Raw genomic sequence first — 6000 nt, forward strand, 5'->3', positions numbered from 1 at the left:
GTCCTCACCTCCCTGCAAATTTTGAGGCTTAGAACACATCTAATGCTACTAGAAATAAACACTCCCTCTTAGAGAGGAATGTGCTCTAGTAATGCAACCTGCTGAAGCATCACCCTGACTTTGTAACATCTCCCTTTGTGTTGATGATTTCTGACATCACTGCCCACCAACTACTGCACAAATGTTGCATCTATGTTGTTGTTGACTCTGCATGTTGCTACCAACTGCATCTGCACTACAACTCTGCTCCAATTGTTGTTGCTTCCTTCTGCAACAACTACAATGGAAAAACATCCAAAATATTGAACCAATTATGTTTAGTACGATGCATCCGTCATCTGAGTTCTGACTGTTGCTAGCCTCTGCACTATCATTAAAGTCTCTACATTGTTGCTAACTCTGCTCTGTGCCAACTGCACTACTGCCAACACTAGCCTGTGTTGCTTAGTATCTGACTACTACTGGCAACTGCATTTGTCACTCTGGCACCTTACTACACTACCTGACACTAGTCCATCCTTCTACTAATGACTATGGGTTCCCGTAGAAAGGTCTTGATCCAAGAGGTGGACTCCTCAAAGATCCTACCCATATGTGGTTATTTCGAACTACAATACTAGATCACCCCACCTCTCCCCTGAAGGTATCTGAGCAATCATGGAAAACTCCTCCTCCTCGATCTTTGTGGTTGTAGCATACGAATCATGTTTCTCGTCCTTGTCCTTCTTCTTGAGAGGAAACTATGTATCATAGTGACCAAATTCACCACACCAGAAACATTTGATCTTTGAGACGTCCTTCTTCCACCTTCGATGCTCCTGTCGCCCCCTTTGATGCAAGGGATGCATTCTCCTCCTCCTCCTTGGGCTTCATCCCACTTCTTTTATTGCCATCAAGTTTGCACTTGAATAAGTCTCACATCATCTCTTCCTATTGAAGAGTAGCCCACATCCCTTCCTAATCCGGTAATTTCTATCTGCCTAGGATACTCTAGACAAATTCTTTCCATTCTTCTGAGACTGAATTTATGGCCAACCTCACAATCTCTATGGTTTGAGATGATGACCCTACAACTGCCAACTGATCTTGAACTTCCTGGTGCTTCGATAGGAACAGATCAATACATTCCCCTTTCTGCATCCTCTTTGATCTCATCTTCTCCTCCAAGTACATCTTCCACTGCTCGGAAGATCCTTGATACAACGTACCCAAGGCATCCCACATCTCTTTGGTCATCCCTTTTCTAGCAATGTGACATAAAAAGTGATCCCTCACTCCATCAAGGATCAATCACTTGGCCTTCACCATCTCAACCTTATACTTCTTGAGTGGATCTGCATCGGCAAGTTCAGCTACCACACTATCGACATAGGTTTTGAGATCATGCTCATCTAGAAGGCAGGAGATCCTATCCTTCCAGATCAAATAGTTGGATGCTTCGTCCAATTGATCTTGATGTCTCATCCCATTGGTTTCCAATTCTACCAACAAAAAGTCGAACTTCTCCCTCTCTCTTCTGTGCAGATGCTAGACTATCCTACACACTCCCTGCTGGAGTTAGTAGATATGCTCCTCCCTATTGTTGCTCAGCAATTGAGAAATCGAATTCCCTGGCTAGGAATTCTCTGAGCAATAAATTCCCTCAAAAAGTGTCTCCTTCCTTCTTCTAATGTTTTTCTATGCCAGCAATTGCTGCAAAAAACTATGTCTCACCTGAAGACAGCTCTGCGCTAAAGATTCTATTGCACTGCTCCCTCTGTCACTGACAAATCTCGATCTAGAAATCTTACCTCTTTGTCAACTCACTCAGAGAGATAGATCTTACTTGAGAATTTTTCCCTAGTGGCCTGGACTACGCAATCCCTCTGGGGATTCGATCTGCTACCTACGCAGCACTTTGATCTCCCTCCTCCTTTTCAACATTGGGCTCTTCCAGTCTTCTCTCTCTCTTCACTTGCGCTCTGATACCATGTGAAAATTTGGAATCCCTAAATCACTACTACAACAACTGATTATATTTATCCTACTGAATCAAGTTATTTACAGTATTATATGGTAAACATCAAAATAAATACAAATTCAACCTTCACAACTTAAATAATATGCGGAAACAAGAACTGAGCAAGAAATAAATAACACATGCAAGTGACACTGTTGTTTTTTGACAAATGTCCTTGGAAAAACCCAATGTGGGAAAATCGGTGCAACAGCTGAGGGTTTGTATTATTATGCAGTAGTTTCTAAGTACAATTATTTGGATGCCCAAACTGGCAATGTTATACAGAGATCTAACTGGACAAAAATATAGTGAGATGATCTCACCCTGTCACTGGGAAATTCGGGATTGATCTGTGCTAGAGATGATCCTTTGCATTATCTCTACGTAGTCTTTGTGCAGTATTGCATCACACCCATGCAGTTACTGCATCATTGTTGTTAGGACTACATTGCACCTCCTCTCAATCCTTCACTCGCTAAAAAGTTTGGCCCTCTGGCCTCCCGGTCTCACATCCCGACTCTGGCACTAGATCCTGAATATTCCCCAACATAAATATGGACTCCCTATGAAGCTTTGTGTTGCCACAGCGTAGCTCTACACTGCCTTTGCATGGCCCAACGTTGCCTCTCCAGACTACTCTCTGGATCATGAAAATTTCCAATGTAAAATTATCCCTTCCCCTCATTACAATAAATCTCTTCGATCACCTTCTCTGGCAACTTTTGCGCTACTCTCTTGATAAAATTAATCTCTGATCTCTCACCCAATGTATTTTCCAAATGCCCATGAAGCCTCTTCTTATAATCCTCTCGCTGATCTATCAACGACCTAGATTAGATTCTAATCAATGGCACAAATCATTTTGACTTGATCCTCGTCTTCTTCTAGAATTTTCACCCCCAATTTAATTAATACCCTTTAATTATTTTAATTTCCTAAGTTTAGACTAAGGCATCCATTAAAAATAATTAATTATTTAATAAAACTGCCTTTGGGTAGAATTTCCCAAAATGATTTTTGGGTATTCTGGAAAACATGTGTCCTAGCATCCTTGCAAATTTTGAGGCTTAGAACACATTCAATACTACCAAAAATACAACACCTAGCCCAAGGAAGCTCATTGTCTTTAAAGGAAAACCAAGCTAAGAGTTGGAATAAAACAATGCTTTCATTAATTGAGAAATGGTCTTCACATTACATGATTGCAAAACTTGCTTGAGAATACAAATCTAATATAGCTTCCTATTCTTTCCTCTTCTCTATATCTCTATTGGGCTACTTGAGTCTCTTATCTATACATATAGTAGGGAGTAACCTCCTTGAGAGGAAGGTTGCATTTCCCTCCAAAAATTCCTAAAATAATGGATCTTTCTCCTAGTTCACCTCGTGACAACAGGAAGGGGAATTAAATGTGCCTAGACAACCAAGTTTAGGCCCTCCTCTTGTAGGGAACAAGTCCCAAAAATATCTCTAGTGTTGGATCTCTCGGAATCTGCTCAATATCTCTTCAAATCCTACACAATAAACATGTTAAGGCACTTAAAATATGAAAACCACATCGAACTCTTCTAAGAACCCATTAAGCTAGAAAAATGTTTCATTAAGTGCAAAATATGGGTTCAACATAGCTTTTATGTGCTCAGGAGTGGATTGATGGGCCTTATATTCCTTCCCTATTTTGGAGGTTCATCACACATTTGTTAATATTCAAATTCCAAGCATTTTTTTAGTGCAATATTATTCAACGTGAAGTATAACTCTATGTGAGTAACAAAACAAAAGCATAAAGTGGACCGAACAACACCCTTATTAGGGATATATCATAAAATATTCCTTGTTTCGCGCTAAACACTCTTGTATAACTCTTTAGTAAGTCTTTTGGTGTGATTTGCTTGTCCCTTTCCACTACTCCCACATCACTAGCCCTAACTCCACTCACACTTTCTTGTGCTTCTCTCCAAGTGGAAAATTGCAACGAAGAGTATAACAATCACATTGCTTCCCTTGAAAAACGATTTCCCATGTTGCAAACCACCTCCAAATAGGCCCATGTTAATAGTAAGCAAAAAAATTAATCAATTAATTCCCAACTAGCCTCCATTAATTCCTAGCTTGTTGTACTTAACCAACTCAATGATTATTGGTTTGCAGTTGAGGCCCTTCTGGCTAAATTCAATGACCCTAGTCCTTTGATGTAACTTGTATTCCAAGAGAGTGTTGCATTATCTAAATTCATGACATTTCATTTTAAATCCGTTGCTTCCTAAAGTATATGTTGACAAACTTGATGGCTGAGATCCCACTAGATGGGTTACTCAAATGGAACATTGTTTCTTATTACACAATATCAATGATGGTTTATTGAAACTTCATATAAATTTCCCCCATTTAGATATTAAGTGTTGGAAATGGTGGTAATGGTGAAAGATTTCTCGCTTAGATTACATCATTTTGACTCAATTTGTGGTTGATATCTATGAGTGTTTTGATAGTACAACTCATCATATAAGTCATTTGACCAAACTTTGATAGTTGGGAATAGTGAAAGATGAAATTACTACTTTTGAATAATTTTCTTTGTGCACTAAAATTTTATGACACTTTATTTCATGAGTTCTTTATCAGCGGTCTTAAGGATGACGTTCATCCTCATGTCATAATGGCTCACCCTCAAACTTGGCTTGAAGCCACTCATCGAGCTTCTGAAGCACAACAAGTGATCAATTCTCAAATATAAAAACCCTCCTTCATTCCTTGTCCACATCTCGCTAATACCCCCCAATTTATATCCTCCACTCCACATCAAAAACTTAATTAGGCTAGAAATGATCAAATGCCAACTTAAAAGTATTTGCTACAATTATGATGAGAAATAATTTCTTGGCCACAAATACAAGAAATTAAATGTTATGGCCATTTCTGTTGACATTTTGGATAATAAAGGTGACACTCCCACTCTTGAATAATCACCATATCTAGATAGTGGCATTCTGTAACAACCCCTAGTTTATTTTCCATGTAAATAAAATAAAACCAAGGTCATGGGACATGTATTCCAAGCTGAATAGTGGGTAAACATTATATTGGGAATCACTTGTGTTTAACTAATGGCTATGGAAATAAATGACATTTAATTATGAAAATAAAGGAAAAAAGGAAGGTGAAGAGACACAAATGTGCATGCAAGGGAAATTAAAGAAAAATGAAGGAAAATGAAGAAAAAGGAGACATCAATGATAAAAAGGCATTAGAGAAACAATTCACAACTTTTGTCAATTCAATTTTGGTTCTCTCTTTCGTTGCTGTCATTCTCTCATACACTCCTTCACACTTACAAAATTATGGGATCACTCTATCATTCACTTGAATTTGGAGGAAGCAAACAAAGGAAAGCAAGGGAGCACAAGGAGACAGTTGGATCAACATATACAATAGGCTTACTTTGCAAGTAATAGGTTGCATGTGTGATATCCTTATTGGTTTTTGGATGCATGGTATATGCATGTGGTTTTATGGTTATGAGTTGTCATTGGCATGGATATTTTCCTAGATTGACAGTGGTTTCAACCTTTCCTTTCCATTTACTGGATAACCATGGTGTAGTGGGTTCCACATTTTTTGGATTCTCTGATTGGTTCTTAGGTTCCCTATGGTTGTGGGTTGGGATAGGATCTATGGAGCCCTAGAACAACTTGGTGATGAGGCTCATTAATGGGTAAATTATATGGACCTTAACGCCACTCTCCAGCTTATGAAAATCAATTTTTCTCACATTTCTTTACATGTTTTGTTATATTTTGCTTAATGAGAATGGTAAAGATGAGATGTCATGTCTTGTGGTCTAATATGCATTGATTGCACATTTTGGAGCAAATTTTGGCTAATTAAAGTAGAGGAAATTGAAGTAGACGAGCAAGAGGGATTTTAGGAGATTGGATCTCCCTCCTTAACTCCTCACTCACTCGAAGATTCCTTCACCATATCTCATCAGCTCAGAGTTA

This window comes from Pinus tabuliformis, chromosome X (assembly GCF_031772625.1).
Source record: "Pinus tabuliformis cultivar Carrire ecotype Pingquan chromosome X, CPIR1, whole genome shotgun sequence".
NCBI classification, from domain to species: Eukaryota; Viridiplantae; Streptophyta; class Pinopsida; order Pinales; family Pinaceae; genus Pinus; species Pinus tabuliformis.